Below are 13,498 nucleotides of genomic sequence, written 5' to 3' on the forward strand. Positions count from 1 at the left end.
AAGAGCAACAGCCCGGTTTCTCGTCTTTTTCACGCAAGCATTGTCTTTTTCAACACAGCTGAAGTCTCATTTGGTGCTCGGTGCTTTTGTGTCCAGCATTCAGGGGTGCCCGCTTTTTCCTTGCAAATTGTGCCCTGAATTTGCACCATGTACAGTCCACTGCAATCATGCCACAGTCAGATCCCCGCACCATAACAAAGACACAGAGCCTCATTAAATGTCCCTATGGTGCATCCAGTTGACCTGCTCTGGCAGGGAACCATTTTTATCTGAATTAAGTCTATGAACGTGGTAGGGGAAAAAAAATCTTAGAGAGAAAATAATGAATCTGAACAAAGTAGCTGTGAGAAATCAAAAGCTTTTCTGATGTCTCTGTCTGTAATCAATACAAAGGTTTGATCTTTTTTCCCTCAATTTTTCCCCTCAGTAGGTTATCGTCTGTGGTGATTAAACAGCATGCTGCTCAGTTTTTCCGCTGCACAAGATTTACTTTACAGCCTCCTAAAAAAAAAAAGAGCTGATGATGCCATCCATGATTTACAGGAGATGAAAAGAGGAACTCGGACAATTGACGGTTTGTAAAAGAGGAACAGAAAGTGTTTTCTTCTACCATGGTAGCCAATGGATAGAAATGCTGCAACAGACCTGATGAATAATTATGTGATTTTGATTAATTTCATCTGATCATATTGTTTGTACATTATGACTGTGTTCTCTACTATGCATGATTTAGTTTGACACCATATTCTGACGTCAAAACTGGAGAGAACATCCAGCACCCCATGAATATACCATTTATCATGATGATCATCAATAAGCAGCTTTTTCTTGCATTTCGTTCCTTTAATTCATGGATTATGGTTAGTTTCAATCATAGAAAAAAAAAGGAAAGTCTAAGCCATCCTGTCATTGCAAACTTTGAAATGTCTTTGCCAAGATTCCATGAGATGAAATTAAAAGGTATTTTGCAGAAGACAAATGTCCTTTGTCTTATTTATGGTACATCTTTTTCATGTGTCATATTCAGACAAATCATTAAGAGACAGGGAATAATTGGATTTCAGTCAGACTGAAACACAAACCTGTTGGCTGAGCACAATAGCACTGTGAGCCGCCAGTACGCCTATTCATCTTTTTTTTTTCAAAAAACACAAGTTATTTTAAAGCCGACCCTGTGGTTTCTTATATCTCACCTCTGTTTATGTGCCTAATACTGTTTAATAATGGCGTCTTTATATAACCCATTTTATGTAACAGTATAACTCCTCATACAGACATATAACCACAAAGTATTCATGAAAATATAAAGTATAAAATACATATATATGTATATATATATAAAGAAATACAATAAAATTACAATTAACTTTTTATGGTTGATGGAAATATCTGCAATACTAAATCTTGAAGAACCTCTTCAGGTCCTGCATTCACAATTTTACTTGAGAATATGAATCAAATGAATACGTATCAAAATAATATATAATATCAAAAATAAATGTCTGATTCTGCAGAATGAGTTTCCTTTTCAAAGTGTATTGATGTGTGTAAGCAGCAGAATTTAAAAATTGGTGATGTAAGTTTACCATTTTGATATGCTGCCAGAAATAACGCATTTTTTTCAGAGTAACTGGTGATTACAGCCTTAAAATTAATGTAGTGGTGTGAAAAAAGAACAATATTTTCCTCTCAAAAATAAAATAATCAAGTAAAATATATCACAAAATGAAAATATGTAAGTAATGCACCTAAGTATAGCACTTTAAAATGTACGTAGTTAATTGCCTTGTTTGTTTAAAGCAAATTTAAACCAATTTACAGTCATTTCAAATGTTAGTATGGCTGTGCAAAATGGTTTAGTGATCTTGTTTTGGATACTCTGATGTATTTATTATTAATGATAAAAAATATTCTGCTTTAGAGTATTTAATATACATATCATATATATTGCAGACAAACATCAGTGGTTCCAAACAAAGAAAAAGAGAAAACAGAATAAAGTCTGAGGCTTCTTAAATCAAACCTACAAGTATGTACTCCATAGATTTTGTTTTCTAAAGCTGATGTTCTGTCTGTCTGTTATACACTCCAACACTGGAATGAGACAGCAAACGTACTAATGCCAACCTGGTGCCAGTCCAGCTCCTCTCACACCAGCGACTAATAGCCACTTGTTAGTAGCTGTGAGGACAGCGCTGCTATTTCACATTTTAAACCTTCGTTTCATTGATTCTCTTTCTGCTGCTCGACAGGCTGCCGCACAATGATTCTGACACACTGCTGGTTTCCCTCCTCACGTCAGCTGCACACATATCGAAGCCTCGTTGTGAATGGATGGATGGGTTATTAATTATTAATTGCATCCCTAATTGTGTTTCAGAGGTCCTTAATCTTGGTGTGATATTTGATTCAAACCTGTCATTTGCTGCATGTCCCACAGTGACCTACGTGCTCCAGTAGAAGTGATCACCTGATCCACATTATCTCACAGTAAGTGGCTTCCTGTACCGTTACATTTTGGATTTTAATTCTGTGTTGGTTAAATACCTTTAGCTGCAAGTCTAAAAAATCTTTAGTTCATTTTACTTCCTGTCTTGTGTTTGTATCAATCTTCAGAACATTCAGCTAAATAATAAACACTTTGAACTGCCTTGTTGTTGAAATGTGCTATACAAATAAATAAGAAATACGCGTACAACCCAGAAAATGAGAAGTATAGTTATTTTAATTTTAGTTCTTTAGTTATTTTTAACTATTTGTTACTTGGAATTGTTGAAAGCTAAAATTAAAATGATAATAGGAAAAGACATATGAAAGGATTCAGGTCCAATAATTGGCTTTGATGCCTCTCACTGATAAAATATTCTCAACTCAAGCTTCACTAACTAGAGTTTTCCATCATATCTCACAGCATTCTTCAATATATGAAACTTGCTCAGGTGTTGAAAGGTGTGGGCTTAGTATTAGTATTAGTAGTAATGTATTTCATTTATTATTATGTAGCTCCATCTGTGAGAAGACTGTTTCCCGTTAAAACTATTAATGCATCTCACTGTCACTCAACCCAGCGGGAGGACAGTATGCTGGCAAGATTGAGTATTTTTCAGCAAAGGTGGTCACAGCCATTATTTTGTATTCAGATGAGGCAGACTATTCTATAAACTTGTATTATTTTTGTTTAATATTTTGACATTTATTTCATTCCACTGTATTTTTTTATGGTTGAAATGATAAGCTTGAACTTGGACACTCCAGGTTCGGGTAATTCTTCTTCAGGTCAAAAAACAGTCCGGTAATCATAACGCTGCCATGAATCTGGCTGGTTCAGCCTCTGAGCGGTCACCACAGTGATTTTTGGTCTGGCTTTGGTGTGGAAAAGTACTAAAAAACCATCAGGGGTGTCAAGATGATTTTAAATAGGAAAATCTCACTTTTGGTGTCTTGTAAACAAGTAGCTTAAATCATTTAGATTGACAGTACTACAGTACATTTCCATCCTGACATCATTGAGACTTAATGGGAAATGAAGCTGCTCACTTGCACCAATTTCCATCAGGGTCTCAGATTCTAGCTAATACCTCTGTCTCCACAGAGCGCTGCCAAGAAGTGAACGAACAAATCTTTTCTTCCGATTCTTTTTCCATTTTGAAAAGTGCAGGAAATAGCCATATGCTCACACTCTAAGTTACCAAAACTAACTGCCAGCAATTCAAATGGAAGAATTACAACCTTAAACATTGTTACAAACTCAAGACTTTGAAACGGTCTGGTTATTGTAACGCTGCCATGAATTTGACTGGTTGGATTCAGCCTCTGAATAGTCACCACAGTGTTCTTTTGTTTTGGCTTCAGCGTGGAAAAGGACACAGAAGTACTAAAAAATCTGGCTAACGCAGGTGCAGATTTTGTTGGTGTGACAACCTTTTATATGAACACTTGGTCAGCGGGTTTGAAATGCATGAATAATAAGCTTATAATAATACTAAAATTAGATTTTTTTAAAAATTCGTCATGGCACCAGAATCGTTAAACCTGAACTTTTTCTCAAAATTTAAGAAAACGTGGGATTTGGGACGTTCATTGTGTTTGCTAGATGACACTCATTGTGCTGCTGTAACAAAATTAGTCATAAGTGTGGGATCATTCATCCGCACCAGGCTCTGTAGGCATTGTGCTTGACAGTTATTTTATTATCACAACCACAGGTGGCTGCATTGGTTCGATGGACTGACAACCACATCTTCTGAAACACTCTTAATTTATTCACGATCCCTTTTGAATTTTCAGTAAAAAAATAATAAAAATAAAAAAAAACAGTGCTGGCAGGCTGTGTTTTTTTTTTCTTTCCACTTACCTTCAAAAGTGAGAAGGTGGAGGAGGTTGACGTTTTAGAAAATATCAAAGCTGGAAGCTGAGGCAATTTTTTTATATTTTAAGAGACACAGTTTATGTCTCCTCAAAGTAAGAGAGGCAGCTGAACTCCCCTCTTCATCCTTTGCTTTGTGCATCGGTATATGGGGTTCAGTTTGTGCCAAAAAGGTTGCTGTTGTACATTTGAATATGTCTGTCACATATTTGAATATGTCTGTTCTGTTCACTGTTTTTGGATTTTAAAGCATTTATCAGTAAGTAGTGTCGGAATTTATGGACAGAATACAAAGTCAAACTATTCAAGAGACATACAAGTAAAGAAAATGTTCAATAGCAAAGAAATGTGCAAGCAAAGACGAAAAAAATCAGCTGGGTGCAGGATTGTGGAGAATCCTTGGTGTGAAACCAGCAGGGGTGTCAGGACGACTTTAAATAGGAAAACCTCACTTTTGGTGCCTTGTAAACAAGCAGCTTAAATCATTTAGATTGACAGTAGAACAGCACATTTCCATCCTGACATCACTGAGCCTTAATGGGAAATGAAGCTGCTCACTTGCACCGATTTGCATCAGCTTCTCAGATTCAAGCTAATACCTCTGTCTTCACAGAGTGCTGGCAAAAAGTGAACAAAAATATCTTTTGTTGTTTTGTTTTTCCAGTTTGAAAGGTACTGGGTCTGCACTGGCGCGTATTGCCTCCAGGAAATAGCCACATGCTCACACTCTAAGTTATCAAAACTAACTGCTAGCAATCAACATGGAAGACTAAAAAGCTTTAACATCGTTACAAACTCACTTGTTTTGCATATTGATTTGAGTATTTTAATTGTTTCCAGGTCATTTTTTTCTGCTACTGTCGTAATACAATGTACAAACAAGTAGGTAGATTTTTGTTTATTAAAAATACACATGTAGCATCAAAGCTACTACTCCCAATACATATGTAGCCTTTATGTAGCCCACAGTTTCATATTTTGGAAGGATAATAGCGCATAAATTGCTTTACTTCCACTTGATACCTACATGTCCTGTTAATCTGTCCTGCAGTCTTGTGGCCTGAAAGGTACACAATACCAAATATTCAAAAATCCAAAAACGTAAAAGTTTATGATAGCCTATTTAAATGTTCAGACCGGAGTATACTGAGGCACACACTCAAACTTCTCAGCACCACTCCTCATACATCTTATTCCTTTAATGGAAATATAGCAAAGCCCAAAGTTATATTAAGTTGTTTATGTTATTATAGCAGGCAACTCTTAAATTTTGAAGCGTGACTTTTGTTTAACCTCTTCCACTCCTGCTCCCCTACCATAGACCCACCTTTGGGGAGGATGGGGGATCTTTAGGGGGAGATAGCAGTTCAACAGTATATGCCACATAGAAATGATGTACATCATCTGAAAGCTGGGTAACCTGAGGATTAATTTGAGATGCAGTTCAGGACTGTAATAAACATTGTGTTTTGGTTAGGCATCTATTCAAATTTTTTGTATAAAGGCTTAGAACATTTTTCGATGGAAGTACATGACGGCCATTCCTATGTTCAATTATGTCTCATAATTTGTTGCAGCAATTTTTTGGTTGATACCATTTGTTATACAGATTTGATGCAAAACATAACCATTTTCACTCAAGAATTGATAAAAAATGGTCAAAAACCCCTCCAAAATACCACATTAAGGCAGCAAAACCACAAGGAACACCACTGAAATTGATACCAAAAGGATTTGGTATCAAAAACTTTTGACATTTGGAGATTTCTGTAGAACTGTATTTTTCAGTGATAGGATGGCGAGCACTTCTCTTCTGGAAATTGCTCAGAAACCCCCTTATTGTCAATGTACCTGGGAAAGCCATACATCCTCTGAATGCCCTGGTCTCTAGTTTATGGTTGTAAAGTTTCATGAGACTGTGATTAGAAGTCACAATAGGTAATTTTATACAGTGAGGTCAAGTTTCAAAAAATGGTCTCACTACAATGAAATTGCTACTATGGAAACTAATATCATCATACATGAATACAATTGAGCTCATTGAATCCACAAGAGTCTTATCTTTCCAGTCATACCAAATTTATGTAATTCCAAAACTGTTTAGGGATCCAAGTATGCAGAACTATTCAAATACACCATTTTTAGAACAGAAAAAAATAACACATTTATACTGCATGCAAACAACTGCATGGGATTAGCATAAAGTGGGCATGTCTGTAAAGGGGAGACTCGTGGGTACCCTTTGAAAATGGCCACGCCAGTTTTTCCCTCGCCAAAATTTAGCCTAACTTTGGAGCACTACTTAACCCCCTTCCAAGCTAGCATGACATGGTTGATACCAAGACTTAGGTTGTCTAGATTCATATGATATCAGTATCTTTAGCTTTAAAACCAGGCCCGCTACAGCCTCTGAAAGACAGTAAAGGAGAGTGGAAGAGTTAAGGAGGTGTACATAGATTTGTAAATATGCGTTGACGGCGTTGACGCAAAGTTGCAGGAGACATCACTTGAGCTGTTAGCATCACGTTTAATAACCTATATTGTATGACCTTTTATGGCTATCTTAAATTATACGTAGTGTCTATAAGTTATTCATCATATTTAGCATCAGTTGTGCTGCTAACTCAAATCAAGTTACTCTATTAGATGCTTGTCTGTGGTTCTAGCAGTCCTTGCATGGCAGTAAACACTTAGAACAACCTGGAGGAAGTTTAATTGTAAATCAGTTACAAATAATTAATTCATCTAGCTTTGCCAAAATTTCTGTCAACATCCTCTGTAGCAGAAGGAAGAGAAGTGCAGACAGTAGCTTTGCCTCTCACAGCGGCTCACCAGATAGAGGGATCGAGTGAGGATGATGGAGAAGATGATCTGATGCAGTGGACCAGAGTGAGGACAGTTGAACCGCACATACAGAGTCTACATGTGATTCAGAAAAAGGTTGAGAGGTTTTAAATGGGACTCTTCATCAGAAAGTGGAACAGATGAAGCACCTTCAAATGACAAACAAAACATTTTCATACTTGCGTTTCATCCTGATGTGTGTTTAGAATGATATTCGTTCAAACCATGAGCGGCCATATTAACATACTCAGTCTGGAGCCATGTGCTGTAACGTTATGTGCAGTTACACATATTTGACGCATGATAATACAATATACAACCTCAATCTGTTCCTCATACAGATAGGAGGAGCACAAGTCTGACAAATTTCCCTTCACAGAACCCGAAGAGCCAGTGAAACCTGGAGCCAGCAGATGTCACTGTAGTTATGAAAGAGATGGATGATAACTTATGTCTGTAACACATACGCACACACACACACACACACACACACACTAATAAAGACGATCAAAGCTGTTCCTAAATCCTGAAGGTGTATTCCAAGTGTGTTAGTCACTCATGTGAGTCAGCTTGTATTTGTTCCGTTCGTATTTGTTTTTACTCTTAAACCAAGTGACTCACACTTGAGTTGACAGAGAAAACATATGCAAGTATTTTAGAACAGGAAATGGATGTACAGGAGAGCAAAAGTTATATTTTTTGGACTGTGCAGATCAAGTGCTTTCAGCAGCCAAGAGGAAATCATAGTAATTTGTGGAAGTGCTGGGTTCGAGAGGAATGTGCCTGAAAGGAACTCTGACTACTGTTAATGCAGAAAGCTAAATATCTGAAGTCTGACAAGGCAATGACAGACTGGTTATGATGGTTTCTGACAGTGAATGCCACCCAACAGTTTAAAACTTTCTCAGTCTGACACTAGCCTGTCTTTTTTTTTTTTTTTTTTTTTTTTTGCTTTTTCTTGGGGATTATTTATTCTTTGAATAAAACAAGCAAAGTTTGGATTCAACTGCTTCAGTTTGCATCACTTACAACTTTCCCATATAATTATTATTAGAATACTGTTCCAAAGAGTCATCATGATTCATTTAATATGGGAAAAGTCAGTCAAACAAAGTCACGTCACAACTTTTATCAACTAAAAAAAAGGGAGATTCGAATTAAATACTTTGCCAAGAGTAAGAAAAGATTTTAAATAAAGAGACTAAGAAAAGTTCTCCAATACATTTTAGGCAAATGGTATATATATATATATATATATATATATATATATATATATATATGTATCAGGAAGAACAGCAATATGAAAACCAAAGGAGTATTGTTGTGACACATGAGAAAAAAATGGATTTTTAAACTCCCTGCGTGCAGAGGTAAGGAGTAAAGAACTTATTTGTAGCCTGCTTAATTATTTCCATTATGTGCAACTTTTGCAAACACTTTTACTCTAAACACTTTCTACTCTATAGATATTGTAACTTTTACTCACTTTACAAACTTTTTGTTTGACAGCTGTAGTTTCAATTAAATTCACATATTAAGATTTTAGAAATACACCATAAGCTCATAAAAATAATGCTTTTAAAAACATTAAAAGTTTAACTAACCTCTTGTACATATAGTAGAAGGACCACCTGGAACAAACATGACAATAATATATAATTTAACTTAATATATATATAATTATAATTTAATCACAAATGAACTGTTCTTCATATTGAGCTCTTAAACTTTTGATACCTACAATTTGCTACTAAATGTTCTTAAATACATTTTGAATGCAGGATTTGTATAATAATATAGTATCATTTACCTAAATAATTCATATATTCCTCTGACTGACTGTTTTAGGCACATTTTTAAGGCCCTGATGTGAATGAATGGATGGCTGGTCAAAGAACCTGGTGAGACTCAGAGGTGTGGCAGTGTACTACATCTTCAGCCCTGCTCAGCTGCTTATATACGGCCCAGAAATAGGCAGCAGCAGCAGCAGCAGCAGCTTGGTGCGGTCCGGTGACTCAGCCAAGACTCAGCGCAGTTTATTGGGATGAATAAAATACCACAAACGTTTACACTTGAAATGAAAAGGTTGCGTAAAGGCAACTATAAAATGAAAATCTGCTGTAAATGTAAACATAACATATCGGCAAAATTGCCTGAATAATTACCTAATAAAAAGAATAAAAGATATTTGCATTTAAGGTGTCTGTTCAAAAAATTATTGAGTGGGAAAAAGTCCCCACATGACGGGTAACTAAAATTATGACTGCTAATTTCCGGTGGTGGAAGACTTAAATCCTTAGATATAAGTGTCCACAATGGAAAATACTGCATTAACCAAACACAAGTAGGCTTAGTACTGCATTAAAGCTGTCATTGTTTGCGGTAAAGTATGAAGCTTAAAAGCAATCATTGTAAAGAGTGATGTCAGATTAATATCCTTAAACCTTGTATCACCAATAGGATCCCCAAATGGGTATTTTATGTGTTCATTTCAGTTAAACAAGTTGAGAAACATCTGTTTAAATCTTTCATCGAGCTGAAAGGAAGGTCGTTTTCATTGTCAAATGTGACATTTTGAAAAATTTTATGCAACAGCAGTGATATTGAATATATGAATAATGTGAAAAGTAGGCATTGCACTATAACTACAGCTTTCAGATCAAGTAGTGGAGTTAAAAAGTCCAATACTTTCCAAATTAAGTGACATAAATGGAAATACGCAAGTGAAGAACAAAATGTACAAAGTTACTTCCCACCTCTGGAAAATGATGACTCTTTAAGGAACAATACTTCATGTTTCCCTTATGTAGTTTTTAATGTAACTTTCTGGCAATTTATATTTCCACTTTATAGCATCTGCTGTCCATCATCATCTAAAGACCACAATATCCCACTATAAGAGAATATATGAGCAATGCATGAGGCACACATGGTCTGCAGACATCCAGACCATCAGTGTGACAACCATCTAAATAAACAGGTGTACTCGATGCACAACACATACCACACTCGTCCTATATCAGTGGAGGGGAAGGAGGAAGCTCAGCTGTCTTGTCTGCCAAGAGCGGACAACATTCAGCGCACAGTTAACTCACCATCGTGTTTTCAGAAAACATCAATATTCTCTGTGCCAAGGCAACAACAAGGTCTGAGCTGAAGTCCCCCAGATTCCTCTTGGATGAGTCTTAGGGTTTTGGAGCTGTGAGTCACAGGAAGCATCGGGTTAACGTGATGAGCATCTTGTGCACACACATAGACTCACTCACTAACTGAGGTGTGTGTGTGTACAGTAAAAGCACTCATTATAAAGAATCATCGCCTTTGAGAGTGTTTTGATGTGAGAGCAGTGTTTTAGCTGGTCCAGGTGTTGCTAAGTCAAACTACTCTCTATGTGTTTCCATATGCTGCCAGTATGCCAATTTCTCTCTTATAAAGGAGATAATGTGCCTCAAGAGACTGTTTGGTGAAACAAAGGTCAAATTAATAAAAATGTAGCAGAAAAAAAAAGTATTTTCCCCTGAAACGCATTGGAGTAGATGTATTCAGTTGCACACATGTCAATACCAAAGTAAAGAAACAACACCTACAAACAGTAGTTAACTGTGAAATTGAATATTCATTAGACTGGTAACGTGCTCAGCCATTCATGTTTGTTCTTGCTTCACTTTAAAACTAAAGAAAATCAAAAAAGTATGGCGCATGCTCATTCACTGGCTCCTACAGATGCTAAATACTGAGGACTTCTGGATCATCTACCGTGCTAAGGAAACAACTTAACAACTCAAATTCTAATGGCACTTTCTCCAAAAAGCTATAAACTGTATTTTACAATTTGGCTCCTTATTAAGTGGAATGTTGTAAACAAAATGTGTTTTTTTTATCTTAAAGAACTATTAAGCCCATTTACTACAAGTAACTTATACGTTACATAAGAATGAACCATTTTGCAAGCCATACTTACTGCGTTTTAGAACGCTCCAGGCAGCCATTTCTGTACAATATGAAAATAAAGTAGCAGACTCTTAATACTTGCTTGAGTTGTGGAAACCATCACAGTCAATAATACTAGTAAACGATATTGTAACTTTGATCTGTTAATCAATGGGGTGGGAGGAAATAATCAAAAAACTTGAACCTGACTGACATTTGAAAACTTTAAGCTAAAACTTGAAAGCATGCTGGTCTGAACCTGTAAGACAGATAGGTGACTGCTCTGCTAATCACTCCTAACAGAGAGCAATATGATCAGCTGAAGCTTTTATACTGTGCTTTTTCATCCCAATAGTTCTAGTTGAAACTTGAATTCATCTTGTCTCCTCTACTCTCAACATTGTCGGACTACTTGAAGCCCGCAGGCATAAAGACAGTTTGATCCACTTTGACATCTTTGCTGTTTGCAACATTAACCCAATCCTGTCCTTTCACTTCCTGAAGCTCATCACTAATAACCATCAAGATATTTCTGGCAGAGAAAAACCTATTCATTAATTTCACAGGAAATGAGGGGGATTTGTCATTCTGGCATGTGGCAGACATGACATTACTATTGTCCCTCATCAAGTGACTGGAAAACTCCATGATACATTTTTTGAATTCTTTTTTTTTTCCTGTTCTAAATTATTAACCATCAGATCATGAGGTTGAATCAGTGGGTGTGTAGCTCAACAATGAATCATAGTTTAAAAATGTACAGGGGGAAATTATTTAACTGCTCACACTGGTGTGGCTGTTGTTTTCCGAGTCAGAGGGCTTCAGTTAATCCCACATGTCATTTATACCACCTTAACATTGATATAATTTGCATACGATGATCTCACTTTTGCAGCACCAGAACGGAGAGAAAAGAAATATCTAAATCTGACATGCTTCAATAATAATCCAGCAATTAGACTGAAGATTGATGCCGATAAATGTTTGACAACATTGTCGGCTAAAAGCCTGATTAGTTTTCACAGACTTAGTGTCATTACTGGTCCTCAACACTCTATGAATAAATGAACATCAATTTCCATGAATTAATTCAACTCTCTTACAGCCATTTTAACTGTATCAAAAGAGATTACCAGGATATTTGCCACCTCTGTTACAGCTCTGTACAACAATTATATATTCAATAGGAATGATCTTGTGTGTGCGCATTAAGTGTTGGAATTGTGTGACAAAGCTGCGCTGCAAAGCTGTTTATTTGAATCTGTTAATATTTACAGTGTTTGCATTATCCCAATGCATCGTAGTTGTAACTTATTGATTTTAAAAACTGTCTTTTTGTTTTATTATCACATGTTCATCCTCACCCACTGCTGATATGAAAGTTTCATCAGATACAGCTGAATCTAGTCTGAGTGTTGTTTTCATCCTTCTCTGCTCACCGCTGCTTGTTAAGAAGCCTCTCAGGCTGGAGGGGAGCCACATGGTGGCAGTATCCACAAATACTGTCAGCTTTAATGTCCACACAAAAAAAACAACCCCCCACCACCACCACCACCACCACCACCACCACCACCTCCACCCACCCCCCAACCCTCCCCAAGGTTACAGTCCTCCTGTTAGTAAGTGTCTGTGTGCTGTGAAATTACTGTCATAGAGACAGAATTTGAATCCTCTGTAAATTGCAGATGGCATCCACACTGGCATACTGGGCAATTATCCAAGTATCTTGAAATTCTTTCCCGCGTTATGTTGGAGTCACCATGACGCTTCCGAAGATCATCAATCAGCACCGAGGTCATTCTAACAGCCATTTGATGGATCACGTTGCTAATTTGAAACAGTGGTAAAATTAACCCACAGTGGTGCCATTTAGTCATTTTTTGTCACATCTTGTTGCCATGAATGTATGAGAAGTCATACAAAACAAACTAGGGGAAAGGTCAATGCTCTGAATGTGAGTGATAAACATGATGAGTAATGATGACATGACTGAGGAGCAGATTCAAGAATAAATTGTTTTTTGAATATTTTGTTAACAGGCAGTTAGAAGAATCCATTGGCTTAAATTTTCTGTTTGTTCAGGTCATAAAGCAACGTCTTTCCAGACAGGTGCTCCACTTCTTGGGCAGCGAGGGAAACTCCACCGCTCCAACGAATGTGAATAAGAGAGCTTTTTTTTTTAATATTCTCTGTTGACATAATATGATCTCATATATTATTTGGTGCCCTCACCTGTCCAAAACCCAGATCTTTAGTTCTGGTTAGGACCCTGGGCCAGGATGCTCCCATGTCCTACCTGCGCCATCGCCTCTCACTACTGACCTGGTCTGATTTTCCAAGAGGAGATCCAAAGAAGAG

Source organism: Thunnus thynnus, chromosome 11 (genome assembly GCF_963924715.1).
Source record: "Thunnus thynnus chromosome 11, fThuThy2.1, whole genome shotgun sequence".
NCBI classification, from domain to species: domain Eukaryota; kingdom Metazoa; phylum Chordata; class Actinopteri; order Scombriformes; family Scombridae; genus Thunnus; species Thunnus thynnus.